This window comes from Corvus moneduloides, chromosome 14 (genome assembly GCF_009650955.1).
Source record: "Corvus moneduloides isolate bCorMon1 chromosome 14, bCorMon1.pri, whole genome shotgun sequence".
In the NCBI taxonomy this organism is placed as follows: domain Eukaryota; kingdom Metazoa; phylum Chordata; class Aves; order Passeriformes; family Corvidae; genus Corvus; species Corvus moneduloides.
Window position 1 is genome coordinate 7,253,536 of NC_045489.1, and position 17,864 is coordinate 7,271,399.

The 17,864-nt window shown below is 44.1% G+C and overlaps 1 protein-coding gene across 2 annotated transcripts in view; it reads right to left on the bottom strand.

Moving 5' to 3' along the window:
* PHF6 (PHD finger protein 6) overlaps nt 1-4,651 on the bottom strand; it is a 28,241-nt gene extending 23,590 nt beyond the window's left edge. For both annotated transcript variants that reach the window (XM_032124245.1, XM_032124243.1), the window contains exon 1: nt 4,512-4,651. The gene's annotated coding sequence lies outside the window, so the exon portion shown is untranslated. The remainder of the gene's footprint in view (nt 1-4,511) is intronic.
* Nucleotides 4,652-17,864: the final 13,213 nt, after the last annotated feature.

Below are 17,864 nucleotides of genomic sequence, written 5' to 3' on the forward strand. Positions count from 1 at the left end.
GAATTTGTAGAAAATATATATTATCTGTACGTGCAACAAAATTCATGCTACTGAACTTCTTCAAAAACAGAAGCAAAGAAACACCCAGAGTCCAGCACAGCCTCCAGCACAGGTTTTGGCCATAAAGGCTCACAAAGTCTCAGGTCAGATGAGTAAAGAGTAGAGATGACATGAAAAAATGTTACAATTTTTTGTATCAGAGGTATTTCGTGGCTACTCAAACAGTATTAGGAACAAAATTTTAGACACCTCTCTGCCTAAGATGCTGCAATGGAAACCTCTCTGTGACCCACAGTTAGTTTGGCAGTACCACACCACATTTCAGTAAGCGCAAGAGAGCTGCTGTTCTCAGCTCAGAAAAGTAACTTAAAATTAAACTCAGTATGAATCACAAACTTTTCATGTGCTACCAGCAACACATTTTAAAATGTAACACTGAGGTCACAGTGCCCAGTTCAGGCAGACACAGCTTGTGCAAAAGTGAAAACACCCAACGAGTGTATGAACTTCTTGGCCCAGTATTAAGAAGTTTGTGTTCATTTGCTTCTACATCTAGCAAGAAATAAAAAAAAATCATCTTCTTCAAATAGACTTTTAGAGCTTTTTACGTTGGAGATCTGAGCCTTACTATCAGAATTTGCCACAACTGCAATAGAATCTTCCTCAGCCTTTCTCTTAATTTGTCTCAGCTAAGTAAGAAAAGCCACCATAGAGTTTGATATTTGTGTTGGAAAAAAGTGTAAAATCCAGCCATAAATAAGAAGACCAGAGTTGCAAAACATCTGGACTGGTCTACAATGGCACAGATCCGCATAAAAAACGCACGACAGGTCTCTGGAATTTGCATAGGCAGACCCAGTGCTCCCCAGTGCTGTCAGAAGCTCATAATGCTGGTATCACTCACTCCTTCGCTAACCGAAAGCAACGGAACGTCCTCAAGTTTCCGTGAGCATGTCCTCCTGCTGACAGACGCTCCTGCTGTGTTCTTCTGCTTCAACAGATTTTCACAGACTGAGTTGTAACTGTTGGCCTTGCACTGTTTACTGCACAACTCCTGCCTCAAAAGGTGCCTGTCCTATCCCCCTCATCTTTGCTCTTCCAACAGCTTCATTTGCTTTCTGTTCTGAGAGCAGTTTACACCACTGACACACACTCAGAACAAGAAAGCAAAGATTTCAGATCTTGCTGATTTGCACAAAATATGTGCCTATCTGGATAAACCAGTCACACCCTTTTGCAGTGGCAATACAGAGTCCTTAAGTGTTAAACACAAAAGAATTATTATACTGTATTCTTCTAAAGAAAAAATAAAACAAGACTATTCTGTAAAACCTTCTGAGGAGAAAGCATGGCTCCTGAAGATAGATATATATATATTAAAAAATAAAAATCTGGGTAATTTTTTGAACTTAAATAATGTTTGGGAGCAGAAAAAGACCTACAAAAGACAAGTAGGAAATAATATCACAAAGATTTCTTGTTTACGTCTCACATTGAATACCTCAACATAAATCACACAGGGATGTTTAGAAATATACTAACAAAACAATGTAAAATGCAAGAAGTTCTGTTTTGGTATAAACAGTGTGGTATATACACACACAATCACTTGGGTCTACCTGTTTCATTTTATATTCAGATTATATTATTAAAATATTGACAGCAATGATACCAGTTATTAAAAGGAAGATCAGGAATTTCCTTGTACATGTGCACAGATCCCACTGACTTTCAGGAATAAGAATTACTATTAAAACAGAACTAGCCTTCAATTTAAGCAGCAAGTTTGTGTTTTAGAAAATGAAAATAATTTATAGCACACATAAAGATTTTTTAAGTGACTCTTATCATATTTAATTTATAGGAAAAATAACTTTACAAGACACAAGATTATAAAGAACCTTCTCACAGCTTGCTGCTTTCCACCTCCCAGTGCACTACAGACACGTCACTGCAGCAGCACCAGAACCTGACACAGCCTGGCCTCCTCAAGTACTTCTGCATAATTAGATTTTTTAAGGCTCACAGTAAAGTTAAAAATAATGCCAATCTTTACTCAATATATGGATGTTGATGTTTTTAAAAAAAAAACCAAACATGTTTTGAAATATTTTACTATTATAAATAATTTAAAACTTGAAAAATTATTCAAAACTCAAACAGGCCAAGGAAATTCACATTCTTTTCACCATCAGATTAAATTACTCTGAAAGCATTTTACAAGGATATCTAAAGGTTTTCTTTCCAACCCTGCATTCTTTGCATTTGGTTTTTTTCTGTATCACTGGGCATTAACACTATTTATACATTTTTAAAGACTGTACAAAAAAACCTGAGCATGAGAAACATCAATAGACATGTCCACAAATTATATTTGTTTTCTCATAAATGTGAGAAAACACTACTCTCAGATCACTTTTCTTTGTGCCAAAATGCACTTAACCTGTCCCTTAAAAAAAGAAACAAAACACATTTTCTGAGAAAGATGAACCAAGTTATGCAGCTACAGCCCCACAATTCTGAATGCAAGCACTCAAAATTCTGTTTTCATCTCTCTAGTTGAATCACCCAGAGCAACTAATCTAGTTTGCCAAGACCAAGCTACATTTCATTGGAATGAGAAAAAAAAATGCAACTTAAAAACAGCTCAATATTTTGGTTTTCCATGTTTAAAAGACTAACAAATGAGTAAGAATTACAAAAAGTAGTGATTAAATCTACTGTTGACAGAATCTTGTTTGTCAGCCTTGTCAGAGTCCCACAGACTGGATCACGAGTGATGTACTGTGGAATCACTGTCTGGGAGATTTTCACTGTCTCCACCAAAATGGAACGCACATACTACAAACACAAAGGTTATTCCATACAGATATGTTTGATCAGTTTTCCATGGGCTTGATCTAAGAAATTAGAAGCTACATATACCCTAGAATCACAAAACTAGATATTCACTCAAACATTCTTCACTGAAAAATTTGGGTTCATTTGCATTCACATTTCTTATGTGCACTAAGGTATTAAATGTAGTTCTTTCCCTCACAGCATCTTTATCTTTAAAGCAGCAGGTTTTACACCCTCCTGTAGCTTCTGTGCTGCTTTAGTGAGCTCTAGACAACAGATTTCCCAATACAAAAGTGCAAGTTCAATGACTCTCAGGCACAGGATGCCCTCAGTGCATGAAACATTGTTCAGCACCAAAGAACAGAAAGTGACCTGGACTCTAATTTCTATTTATTGCCCAAACATATTTCAGGAGCCTGATTACAGGAGTTAAAATCTCACTTGTATTTCCTACAAAGGACAGTGACCTACAAGCTGCACTTGTAAAGTTTGTTTTGCTGTGTGACCTGTACGATTCCCAAACTGTATTTCAAAAAATTAGAATTTAAATTTGTGAAGAAAATTTCAGACACCTAAAGAAAACATGCGAGAAGTAAACAAGCTTCAGAAAATGCCACTGAAGATGCTGAAGTGGTTTGGTCTCTCAGGAAAAGCTACAGAAAGTATTTGTGCTGATTTTTCCAAGATGCTCACTGGAGATACCAGAGTCACGAACTTACAAGTGCTTCGCAGTTTCCCGGGTCGATCACCCATTGTTGGGAGGTTTATTTTGGAGAAGAGTGGGTGAAGAAGGGGAGAGGGAAAGTATCCTGTAGGGCTCTGTGGCTGAGAACTCAAATCACAGGTCCCATACAAATTTTTATCCAAGAGTTACATTCACACAGCATCCTTCAGCCACTATAAAAAGTAGGATGGGAACTTATACATGCAACTTCCTTTAAAAAACCCAAAAAGACAGCGAAGAGGGGGCAGATGCGAGGGGAGAAGAGCAAACCCTCGAAAGCCTAAACAATGAGAGCAGAGCAGGTGACTAAAAATGACACAGAGAGAGCCCGCGGTCAGGGAGATCTGGCAAACGGCGCTGAGGGATCTCCAGGAAAGTTTACATCCTCCCACGGGGAGCGGGAGATGGGCCGACAGCGGCACCTCTGCCGTCGCCTCCCCAGGGGATCGACGGGGTAGGACGGGCATCTCTCGGGGAGGAACTGCCCGACCTCCCCGCGGGGCCCGGCCGGCACCACAGGAGCCCAACCCCTCCCTGGCCGAGGGGCTACCGGGGGAAGCGCGGGGGGACGCAGGAAGAGCGATCCCCTCCCGATTCCACGAAATTTTGGGGGAAACGGGACCGGGAGACAAGGCGGGGCGGATCCTCCCGGCAAGGAGGGCGCGGGCCGGGGCGGGCGGAACAAGCGGCACCGCCGGCCCGGGGAGGGGGCAGGGGGGCGGTACCAGCACCGGGGGCACCCCTTACGGGGTACTGCGGAGTGCCGTGACGCTCGGAGGGTTGCAGGGGCCGGCTGAGGCCCTGGGACCGGCAGCGGCGGAGAGCGGGCGGGCCCCGAGCCGGGGGCTGCGGGCGGCCCGGGGGCGCCGCGCCTGCCCGTGGCGCGCGGCGCAGCGGTGGCGGAGCGGACAGTAGGCGCTCGGCGGGTCGGTCGTCGGTCACTCACCCGTGCGGCGGGCGGGGTGCAGGAGGAGCAGCCGCTCGGCACGGCTCGGCACGGCCCGTCCCCGCTCGCGGGTCGCTCAGGGCCGCTCGCCCACCGGGACCGGGGCGTTCATTCGGGGCTCGGGACGCGCCGCCGCCGAGCGCACGCACGCACGCACGCACGCACGGCGCGCTTGGGCCGCGGTGGCGCTGCGGGGCGGTGCCCGATTGGCGGGAGCCTGGCGGGGGGGCCGCTCGCGGCCTCCTTTGCGCACGCGCGACAACGCGCGCGCCTTTCCCGCTCCCGGTTCTCGCTGCCCCCGCTGCGCTTCTCTGCGAGGCCGAGAAACGGAAGATGGGGAGGTGTGGGGAACGGCGGCTCTGCGCATGCGCGCCCGCCGCCGCCGCTTCCCCGCGAGGTCCCTGCGCGAGAGAGCCGGGGCGGCGGGAGGCACATACACACAAGAAGCTCTGCGCATGCGCAGCGCTCACCCGCAGCCGTTGTGAGCGGCGCACGGGACTCGCGCTGCTGCGGCCGCGCAGCCGCAGTGCTGCGCGCGTGCGCAGAGCGGGCGGTGAGGGGTGGGCGGCGCTGCGGCATCGCGCGCGCGCTCTTCAGGGAGGGGGGAGAGGCCCTGCGCGCGCTCGCTCACGGTGCCTCCCTGCTGCTCCCCCCCAGCCGTCCTTCACGGCGCGCTGGGCCCGGCTTCAGGGAATGGGACGGTCCGGGACGGTCCGGGACGGTCCGGGACGGTCCGGTCAAGGTTGGAAGGAGACCTTCAAGATCGTTGAGTCCAGGCGTCCATCCAGTACTGCCACTACAACCCCTAAACCACATCACTCAGCGCCAGATGTAGACGCCTCTTAAACACACCTTTGGTTCAGGAGTTGCAGTGGCAGTGCTGGGTGATGTGGTTTAGTGGTTTTGGGGTTGCATGGCAGTGCTGAATGGATGGCTGGACTTGATGATCATAAAGGTCTCTTCCAGCCTTAACGATTCTGTGATCCTTAACCACATCACTCAGCGCCAGATCCAGACGCCTCTTAAACACCTCCAGGGACAGTGACTCGACCAGCTCCTTGTACAGCCAATTCCAATACCTGACCACCCTAAGACTGACATTTTTTTTCTAATATCAAATCTGAATCTCCACTGTGGCATCTTAAGGCCATTTCCTCTGGTCCTCTCTCTGCAGACACCACAGAAAAGACTGGCCCGCACCTCACTTCATCCTCCTGTCAGGGAGTGATGAGGTTCCCCCTGAGCCTCCTTGAGACCCCCAGTTCCCTCAGCCACTGCTGATCAGACTTGTTCCCCAGTTCTTCCAGGAGCCCAGCTGCCCTTTGCTGGACATGCTCCAGCACCTCCATGTCCTTGTAAAAGTGAGGGGCCCAGAACTGAACGCAGCACTTGAGGCGCAGCCTCACAATAAGAAATAAAAATGACACTTTTTTTTACAAAATTGTCATCATATTGCACATGTTGACCAAATTACAATATAATGAGAAACCCAAATACCAATACACATTTTAATTATCAAGCTGCTGCCATTTTACACCACAATATATGAATGATTTACACCCCTATCCCTGCAGAAATTATTCTGCCATCTTGTTATTTTGTTCTTTATGTTTTATTAATTAATTAATTAATTTTAGTAATAAAAAGCTTCTTCATTTATTTCCAAAAGCCACTGCATGTCTTGAGCAAAACCTCTCCTTGCTCTTTGGTGTTCTTTGGTGTTTACTTACCAGTGAATGTTTATTGAATATCAGCTATTGGGGAGGGAAATAAAGCCATAAAACAATTGCTTTGGGTTTTGCCTGAAAAAACTTTTCTGGTGGTTGTGCTTCCTTCTGAAGACAATTTTTTTTGTTTCCCTCTGGCAATATTTTTGTCCTCCTTCGGCACAAGGAGCTTTAGAGGGTAACATTTGAAATACAACAGTAAGGATGATGGTGATGGTTGTTTGATCTGGCTGTGGTTGAAGTCAGTGCAGTGCCAGGTACTGCTGAATAGCCCTGCTACCCGTGGAGTAGGCAGAAAAAGCTTTCTGGGGAGAATCCTACAGATTTCATATTCAAGTACAAGGCTGAGAATCAAAGGTATGGAGCACAGGATGGAGGTGGAGGCTACAGTTTGTGTGCTTTATTAGAAAGTGATATTTAGTCCTATTTTATTCCCCATTTTCCATGCCCAAGTGTGGATACAAAAATGCTGCTAGCAAGAATTTTCCTGCTGCTTTCTAAGCCGTGAGATACTTTTCTCTCTCACAGAAGATAATAGCAGGAGTTCTGTAAACTGTGAACACCTGCGACCTTGTAGAACTATGTTTATGGTACAGTAGAAAAATATTTTGACAATAGATGTTTAGGATTTCTAGCCAATCCACCCAGGGGGTGGCCGATCCTTTGTCCAATTAGACTATGAAGAAAAAGTCTATAAAAGAGTTTGTAAAATAATTAAATAAATCAATCTTGCTGCACAATTCCTGCCTGCTGGATCTTCTCTCCTCCTCCTCCCTATGGCTGTGGGATACAGTAATATTTACTACAGTAGTACACGAGTGTTTTTTCCTTTCTTTATAAAGGAACTTAAAATGAACACAGCCAGTAGCTTTACTCCTTACAGCACAGCATCTAAGAGCACTCTAGGGATGCCGCACCTCACAGGAATATGGAGTTCTTACACACTCAGTTTCAACAAGAGGCTCAGCAAGGCAGAAGAATTAATGAGTTTTAGAAACAGCACATCCAGTGGACTTCATGTTTTGTCATTGTGATGTTTTACAGCCAGAGATCCCAGGAATAATGATCATGTGCAGCAGAATCACAGATTTAGTTTGAATTCCTAGTACCAGGTTATGATGAGCCAATTCATTTCAGGGGGCAAATGACAACACAAGGAGATCCAAACTTTATTGTAAAATATTTTGACCATACTGGTGTGGAGCCCACAGGCATTAACGACTGCAGGAGCTTTCAGAACTTCTCAGTGCCTTGGGTTTGGCAGGCTCATTACCCACAAACCTGATTATTTACTTTCATCCTTCTCAAGAGAACAAGAAATGTCATAATAAAGAATCTAAAAAGACTGAAGTTACAAAGTGGAGGTTGTCATTTAGTCACAGACTCAGCATTAACCCAGTTACTTTATAGACCTCAGACTCATATAGAAACCATTTATCTCTCATCAGAGACATGATCAGCTTCGTTGATTTTCTGTAGCCCAGCTGCAGTGTAGTCCAGTTTACAGTGACTTCAGTGTGTGCATCTAAATATTTTAGTTAAAATGCTGGGGAATAAAAACTCATTTATTTCCCACAAAGCAGTGCCTTATTAAAAGAAACCCCAAACATTATATAAGGTCTGTAAGAACAAACCGGGGGGGGGGGGGGATTTTTTAAGAAAATCATTTTAGGAACAGGTTGAATCTTCTAAAAAAAGTATCTCTTTAGCTGCTGTATTTCTGTGAAGTGACTTAAGCACCATCCAAACAGGAGCAGTTAGAAAAATCCTGCTCTTTCTGCAGTCTTGGTTTAGGTACAAGATGTAGCTGAAGTTAAACAGGGTGAGACCTGTGCAGCTGCCAAGAACAAACAGCCCAACCAAAACCCAGCTACTCACTCAAACATCCCTCACATTCTCTCTATTTGGACAGCACTTTACACCTTAGGAACAAAGGCAACCTGTGTACGGGACAAGATTCTAAGACAAGCTCTGCCAACTTGGCTTTAAGGAGATTCACAAAAAACTGATTGCAAGGGTTCAGGAGAGAAATGGAAATAATAAGAAAATTGATAATGGATGGAAAGTGTCCTGAGAAAAGAGAACACTGAATGGCTCAGCCATCCTGCAGGTACTCCCATTTATATCTTATCAGAAGGAAAAACAAAATCCCAAACCAACAAAACTTCTCGTAATTTTATTGATGGCCATTCAAATGTAGGGTAAAAATGATAATGAGTGTCCCAGTTGGAGTCAAATATGGACATCAAAGACCTGTGCCAAGAGATCTTGTGTCCAGAGAGTTTTGAGCTCCATCCCAAAACACTGCAGGCAAACAAGTCTCTTCTCTGTTTTCACTGTACAACTTGCTTTTAAACTCTAGAAAGCCATTATATATTACTTAATTGCATTTGCTTGGTTTTGTACAAGATTGTTGATCTTATTTCCTTTCATTCCCAAAGCAGCTACAAAATGTCCAGATGTTAAATCTAAAGTGAAGCCAAACAAGTCCCCCTAAATCCCATTCAAAAGGAACAAAGTTGCCAATGGTGACTGAAACCTTAATTACTTTACTACTGATTATTTTAGCATAAAGATGTGTATAAGGTACGGTGTTCCCAGTCCTGAAGCAGCTCTTTCATCTTCCACAATTACAAAATACAGAGGTTCCTCGCTCACTTACTCACTCTAACTCATATTAATTGAGCTAGAAGCACATCAATACAACAGCACATCAGCTGGATGAGGTATCACATATGCACTGTGCTTTGTATCCATAAGGACACTGGTTTAGTGTTCTGTCACCTCAATATCTGCATCTTCTATGTGCCACACACTGCTCTCTGTTGCTCTGGGATAAATGCTCTGTTAAGGCATGAACAGATGCTTTTCCCGACCTAAGCCTAAGGTTTGTCTCTCAGTTTCTTATCTTTCACATCATACATGTTTTACCCACAATTAGAGTCTCATGTCACTCCATCTCACTGTTTTTTTCTCTCTCTCTTATCCACATAGGTTGCAAAGGTTTACGAGCAGGAGTTTCTTTCTACAGGCTTATACTGCAGCCAGCATCCTGCTATTTCCTAGGCCTCTAACTGCTATGTTATACAAGTATTTAAGAGGTGATATTTTCATATGTTCGGATAGAGATCTACATCTCAGTTACTTGATTCCTTACCTGTACTCTGGTATCTTGCAGAGTTAAGCATGACACAACCAACCAAGTTGGTCCTGCTCCTGTACAATTCAAAAACTAATTCGTAAAAGGAGATGAGCATTACAGATCAGCTATCTTACAAATACAAGGATAAAATGGCAATAAGAAGTAAGAATTTCCTACCATTTATGAGGTGGGAAATATAAATCATTGTTCAGATTCTTCTTTTGGGAAAGGAGAGAACTGCGATAAACATGAATGCTGTATGTATGGCTTAACCAGGTGGACTTCACTGCTAACATCAAGAACATTGGGTTTTGTATTCTTTTATTTCCTAAAGTAATAGAACAATTCCGAACAAATCTGAAAAGGATTAATACAAGTTGTATTTGTTTTGATTTATGATGTAATTAATGCAGATTCCACCCTGCTTTTAAATACACAACAGATGTTTGTGGTTATAGTCAGTAACTGGAACATGCAAACCATTGAGGCTAGAGGTATAAAGAAGATACATTTAAAGATCAGTGAAAGACATTGGAACAATTTGGGTTCTAGAATTTTCTTAAGATTTTTTTTCTGCTAAGATATAAATAGCTAATACTACTCTCATTTAAATAACCATCTTTAAGTTTCTGAATTAAACCAGTCAGGAGCACTGTATGGTTCTGGGTGCCATTGTCAGAGCTATTGCTTCAAGCCATCTGTGGCTTACAGCAAACATCTTCTCCTCATTTGAATTCAATACACTTTTAAAATCATCAGCACGTCCTTAAAAATAAACCAATCTCAGCTTGTACACCTCAGTTTTTCATCTAGGAGAGGATTTTACAGCTATGGATCTAATACACTCTTGTGTTTTTTTGATACAGAATATCTTCTTTATAGTCAGACAATAAAGATATCTTAGACCAGCAGTTCCTAAACTTTCTGGATGAACAAACACTGTTGATTTCTTAATGAGTTAGGGATCACTGTCAGATGTATCTGAAAACATTGACTTGTGAGTAATGGCAGAGGCATTGCTGACTGTCCTCTGGGAATACCTGCATGAGACAAGTAAAGCTGCAAAGCGTATGTAAGACATAGGCGTTTGACATTCAGAGTGAAGACATTCAGAGAACAGTCCGTAGTTTTGGTCAGGCTCCCTCAAAAGAGGTGGATAATCTGTGTATGTGATTTGGGACTTGAGTCTTGTCTATGTGTAGTTTATATCCTTTATCACAAAGAATATAGATCCTTCTGACTCCCAGAGGAGATGTGAGTGATCATCTGTATTTTTTTACAACCAGCTTGGCAACCTGGTGTCGCGGGTTCGGTTTGTAACCGGGCAGAAACACCAATTTAGTGTAGTGGTTTGGTCCAAAATACTCATTACTGTTTATCTGCTGTGAGATAAGAATTAGGAGAAATGCAAAGCAGGCACCAAACTTGAAAGAATATAAAGAAGTTTATTAACAGACCTAAAAGAGGGAAAAAAAAAATTATACCACCTTCAGAACTCTCCTCCTCCCCCCACCTTCCTCCCTTATCCCACTGACAATGTAAAAAGACAACCCTTTAGATGTTCAGTCTGTTTACTACCTCCATAATAACCTTGTTCAGTCCATTTAGGAAGAGGAGTCTCTCTGCCTGCATGTGAGTCCTTTCCCCCGATTTGCAGCTTTTCCTACAACTGCTTTCGAGGGTCCACTCTTGAAGTTTTTTGGGGTACAGTTTTAAGGTTGAGCCGTTCAGAAACAAAAACAGAGGCCCTTCTCCTTCCCTGGGAGCAAAGGGTCTTCATCATCTTCATCTTTAGGACTATCTCTGGGAGCATCTCTAGGGACTGAGGTTTTCTCCTTTCCCATTTGGAGCAAAAAAGTCCTCATCTGGTTCATCTCTCCCTGTCCAAACTTCTCATGAAATTACAGCTGTGTCAGCATCTGCCTATCTCAGCGCAGGTGCTTTTGCTTACGAGTTGAACACTCCACCCCCCATATCTTCATGAAATTACAACAGGATACTCAGATAGATCATAGCTTCACAACAGAATTTCAGCTTTAAGCACCTCCTCTCTCTCTTCCCTCAGGGTTTCAGCTCTTCACAGCAATAAAAAGGGTTAATCTCACCTTGGCCTTGCAGCTTTGCAGCTGGAATGTTGAATTTTTCTTATCGCAGTGGAGAGGGGGGAGAGCCGAGCCGCTCTGGCTGCCCACGGCAAGGCAGTGGGGGGGTTCCATGGCTGGAACAGGTCCATGGCTTCAGGACGGCCGTGGCCCGGCCCGGCCTGGCCCAAGCAGGGCCTGGCCGGGCCCGCTGGCCCCCGCGCGGGGCCCGCAGCCACCTGTCCCAGCACCGGAAACGAGAGAGAGCTTGGAGGGGGAGTTTGCCTATTCTTAAATGTGGATCACAGAGGTGATCACAACTTTAAGTGGCTTAGAGAGTTGTCCATATTCAAACTGGCCAGCTGATAGGTTCTATCAGTTCCCAGAGGAAACTGTAAGCACCCCTTAGCAAGGACGTCCCTTCCGGGACTATGCTTGCTAACCTATGACACCTGGTCTGACTGATTTTAGGCCAGCAGCACTCCCTGAGCCTGGGAGTGACAATGTGTGACTGGGGAGGGGGACCACTTCCTTGTCAACGCAGTCCCAGCTGGGATTGACACAACTTTGGGGAGGCATTTTTTTCAGGCTGTTTTTTAAAGTACAATAGGACAATTCTGGTGTATGGCCCAGGACAGTCTGTTGTCTAGAAACCTACCTGGCCCCACAAGGTAACATTCTGAGAGCCTGTGAGAAAGGAGAGATTGATTATTCATTAGGTATCAGCAACCAACATGCTGCTACCTCTCACGCAACACCCACACAAGATCTGTTGCCAGATCTTGTCCCAGAGCTGCTGGCTTTGAGCTCAGCTGATACAAACCACCCTGCAGAGCTCTCATTACTTTACGCTCCAGCAACATTGTCTATGTGAATGGTGTGGAACAGCCAGGCAGAAAAGCTGTAAACAAAACACACACTCTGCCATTGTGTTTTATTGCAACTTCCATGGTTTTCTGAACTGAAATTGTGGACTTTCCAGCAAATTACATTAGCGCTACTGCAAAGTCTTTGTGTATTGCTATTTGTTACTTGGACAGCAGCACAGAGGCTTCTCAGTGTTGTCCAAAGTGCTTTTCCATTTCCAGTACTTTTGGCAATGTGTGTTGCCTTCATACTCTTGTATCACCTTGGCGAGGATAAAATTTAGTTATCACATACTGCCTGGCAGGAAACCAGCCTTCTGACAGGTATAGCAAAGGCTTGTAACAATAAAAGTATCCGTGTGTGGGCTAAAATTCACCAGGATTTTACATATCCCATCAAACAGTTCTTGCCAGTTTTCAGCTCATCACTTCATGGAAACACACTGCAGTTATCAGCAACCTATTACATTTAAGATTAAAAAACAAAAAGCAATTCTCAGTGCAAATAGACTGTGAAATATATTTGAAAAGCAATATAACAGTGGTAAATTATATTTTAAGAGCTTTCTTCTAACAGTAACTATCATGCTAACAGTACAACATTGGGACACTGGGAATACTTAAACTTGATAGTCTAGCCTAAGGACTGCAGTAAGCTTTAGTAAGTCATTACCTGGAGTACCATTTACCATGGTTTCACTTGTCAGAAGTCAAGAGATGGACAGTATTTTAAAGATCCGTGGCTCAGATTCTGCCAGTGTACACTGCCATGCCTCATAGTCTGAACCTGAGCTCAGAAATACCCTGGGAGTATGAAAAAAATGTGCCACACAGATTAACTGCAGTGTTGGACATTTCACTTTAAAATAGTTAGCCTTACCTTAAACACACTGAAAATCTAGCAGCTGCAATAGTGCTGTTTATCTCCCCTTCTTTCTGTAGCTCATTTGGTGACATTCTCTATTCAATAAAATTGTGGGAATAAAGCCCCAAAAGCATTTAAACCCAGGAAAGGCCCCAAACCAACCACTCCAAAGAGATTTTAAATTAAATTGCATAATAAACTTTCAGGTTTCTTCTTCCAGAACAGGCATGATGGAAAAAGGCGCAACACTGGGCAACATTCTGCATGTGAGAGCAAGGACCCCAAGGACGAAAATCAGCAATGGCAAGTGAGGGAGTTTTACTGCCGGGGAGGAGAGAATTAGGGAGAGTTCACTGCGGGAGTCAAGCAGGAGATTAGTTTTCATTTGGTAGCTTCAAGTCAAATGTGCTTCTAAATCATCACAGAGAGATATGAATGCAGTTGTGATTGTGGGTTTGGGAGACAGAGGAAGAGGGAGAAGATTGGCAGCAAGACTGCCCTTGGTCAAAAAACGCCATTTTTGCTTTACAAAAGCAGAGATGAATACTGAGCTGTGCAGGCTCAGCCCTATGCAGAGCAGCCTGGGGAAGACAAGCCTCAAACACAGGACAAAGGCCACAGAAAGCTGTTTCAGCCTGTCACCCCTGAACTGGATGCTTCTGCTTAAAATATCCCAAACAATTCTGCAGTCTCTCCCCTTCCTCCATTTACCCAGCTCCAGACTCGACTGTAGTACAGCTGTAATAAAAAGAAATGAACAAACCATCAAAAAGTTTGAATCAGTGCAATTCATTTTACTTTCTTGCATCCATTTTTGTTTCTCTCAAATTGCCTCTACCCAGTCACTTTTCCATTTTGAACACCCCATGCCCCTGCCCCCCTCCCATAAAACACAGCTTCTAGTTATACGGTAATTTTGTCCTATAGCTTCTTATAACTTGATTTTTTTTAAAGCTAGCTATTGTTTAATTACTACTTTGAAGTCAATTTAGCAGAAGAAAAATCCCTAGTTTAAGGTGGCTTTTTGCATCCCCACCAAGCTATTCAGCAGGGCATTCATCCAGGATACAAAACTAGGCTGAAGCTTTAGGAGTTGAATGGATCACTCCAGTAGAGATTTAATTTCCATGAAATTCCTTCATGAAAATCCACTCACTCCTCTTAGATCTGACAGACAGGCAAAGACCAGCCATACCTTTGAACTGAGTAATTTTTAAATCCATCCCACCCCTCTTTGCCCCCCATGTAAATATGAATTGCTGAGGCTCAGAGTGCCCTGGTAGACTTTAAACCACTCACAGAGTGCGGGTAGGAGGGGAAGCAAAGACAGGCACATGACGCCGTGGTGACTAAACTTAGGTGGTTCGATGAATGAGCACCAAATCGCTCTGCTGCCGGCTCTGTCCCGCTGCGGCTGAACCCAGAGCTATTCCCGCAGGGGCAGCGGCTGCGCCGCCGGCTCCCCCCGCGCCTGCTCGGCCATGGTTCGCGGAAACCTGCGGGCAGCCACTGCCTCGGGCAGAGCCGGTCCCGGCGACCCCGTTTCCCTGGCCCTGTGTGACAGCGCCCGGAGAGGCACCGCCTGCCTGATGCGCCATTTCATTGCCGGGGTGCCTGCGCTTATAACCCAAACAATCTCGCAGGCGCGGCGAGCCCCGCCGGGGGTGCGTTGGCTCCCGAGTGTAACACGGGAGAAGCCGCCGCTGCCGCCGGGAGCTCGGTGTGAGACCCGAGTGCTGCCGGTAGCACAGTCCCGGTCCTGTGCGAGCTCTTCCCTGTTCCCTTTCCAGCGGGAATCACCCCCGACCCCGGCCGTGTGTGGTGCGGAGCCCCGGCCCCGCCCGATCCCCGCGCCCGGGGGCACCCCATTGGACCCGGGAGGTTTCTGGACGGACAGCACGAAGCCGAGCCGACGGCGCGAGTCTGGATTCCGCACCTCTCCCCGCGCCTCCTTCCGTCCCCTGCAGCTCCTGGACTTCCTTCCACTCGTGTGTTTTGGAAAACGCTCACCCCGAAGTAACCAAGTGCGTCACTTAATGGTTGGGACAAAACATGGAGGGGGGTTATCTATTTATAAAGCTTTAATGTAGCAGGCAGGCAAGATTTTTCTACAATTATTCACTTCACTTTTCTTCATTTAACAGCTGCTCGCTCCTTATTTTCCCGAGTGGTGCTGCATTCCCGCCTCTCTGTGCAAACCTTATTCCTGAGCTTGGCTGCTATTTTAATTTTGCTCGGACGCACACTTGGCTGTTCAAATTTCAGTCCATAGCTAAGCGCTGCTTTTCTTGCCCGAAGCAACTCTTCAATTCATGTCCTGAAGTTTGCTGATTTTTTCCCTTAAGCCTTGTTTCAAACCCTCAGTTTCGAGATCTTTCCTGAATCTTGCCCGTTGACTCTGTAAGCGGGGAGCGGGGAGGGGGGGGTCTCCACAGTGAACCCCATTTTCCCTTTTCCCATTCCTGCTCTCCCGGAGTTCCACGCGCGGCTGTGAGTGAGCTCCGGCGGCTCCCGGGCATTTCTCTCCGCAAAGCTGCGGATGCCTTTGCATTCCAGGCACAATGACCCTCTGTTCCCTGGAAGCTTTCTTCAGCTCCAACATCTAAATCACCAGTCCCACAGCAGGCAGAATCCCCTGCTCTTTCCTCCTTTGAAATGTTTATCTTTGCATCTCCTAACTCGGGTTCATATGGTCCAACAAGGAATTTGGGAACCCATTGTTTTCCTTTTGAACTCTTCTTCCTCTAGAATTTTTGTAATTGCTGCATTGTAGAGGGGTTTTTTGTTTGTTTGCTTGTTTGTTTTCACTCTTTTTTCTCCCTTTCAAGACAATTTTTCAAACATCAGCGATTCAGATTGATTAGCTTGACTAAAGTCCTGAGCACTGAAATTATGAGAAGGTATCTCCTCCCAGTGTTTTCTCTTCATTCCTAAAGTTTGTTTGCTATCACAGGGCAAAAAAAAGTTTGAACAATATAATTTCACTTTGATGTGAATGCTGACTGGTTTTATTCTAGAAAGGTTTAAAACTTTTAGTACTTCTCCTTAGCAGTCTTGACATGAGGAAACTCACCAAGGTTTCATTCAGTGTGAGTAGGGGTCTTAAAATACACCAACTAAACACACAGGAGCTCATCTGTGTTTTAGCTGTTGGTGTGATATTAAAGCTGTTGGTATGATATTAGTTTGTTGGAGAAAATATACACTTTTAAAAGCAAATGTTACAGTTAATGCATTAAGGAAAACTTATTTCTAAAATACAGTCAATTTTATAGGACCTATGTTTGAAATGTTTACATTTATGGAATGCACACTATATTTGTTGTAAACTCACTTAATTGCATCACCACTCAAGCTCCTCAGAGGTTCTTACTTTGTTTTAACATTTGCATTGGGATCTGGATGTATGAAACACGACTGTGGTTTAGGTGCTAAGTGTTATTTAAGAACTGTGGAGGTGTCAAACCTCATTACACCGAGTTACTAGAAAGCTCTGCAGAGTATAGACGGGCAATATAGGCTGTCTCTGGCAACCCTGACAATTGCCCTTTAATCCTGACCTACAGGATTCCTGATATTCCAGCCATAGCCCATTCTTTGTGTACAATCTGAGCAGAGACACATTTATACAGAAACACATTCCTGTAGGAACTTCAAGGGTATCTCCAAATCCCTGTGAGTTGAAACTGAATTAGGACATAAATCAAAACTTCCAGGAGTGAAAAATTTGGAATACATTGTTATCTTGTTTACGCAAAGTTATCTCTTCGGGTATGTTTTATTGCACCATAGTTGCTGAACTGAGGAAATGAAACACAGTTGTTGTTAAAAACAGAAAAGTAACAAATTTTATCTGGATTTACATCAAAATCCCATAAGAACAACTATAATAGGTGAAATATATTTCAGAAGGATTATGGTAAATATTTGTTTGTTCTCAGAATTGGATCATCTAAAATCAAAAATTTTATAAGATTTATAAGCAATATAAATGAGATACGAACAAGATTTTTGGCACAGACTTTATATTTGTGGATGAGGAAAGTATTTACTAAATAACAGCAGTAATATTTCACTTAACCAAAATTAAATAATTGGGCAGCAGTAAGTTCAGAGATGCTCTATTAGGTGTTGAGGTACTCCTATATGGGATGAGTAAATTGAAATACAAATGCTGCAGAAGGGATGTCTTCTACTTCAGTTTCCATTTAAACTTCTCACTGACATTAGAGGAGGGTCAGTGTAAATTGGAGGCAGTCTGAAGTCCTGAATTTCTGTCTCAGTTGACTGAGGATTAATAATCATAGAATCTGTCTTCCTCCTCTGTGGGATTTTGATTCTCCTCATCCAGCAGTGATCAGACATTAGCACAGTTGTTTCAGCCCAGATTCAAACAAGCAGGTACCTCTGTCTCAGAAGTCAGCACCATGCTGGGCTCAGAGACTAAATTAATCTGGAGAGGAGTCTGAAGTCACACAGGCAAGTATCTTATTGATCATAAGAGAATGGAAATTTCCCCTGAAGTCATTCTATGACACGAGTGATGTGCACTAGGAGTGCAGATGACAGAAATCTGCAGCCTATTCTGCAGTGAGCAGCCTTTCAGGGCTTCTGTAGGGCAATTTGCCGGAGTGGTGCTTTTATGGAACAGGTTAAGAACAAACTCACAGCT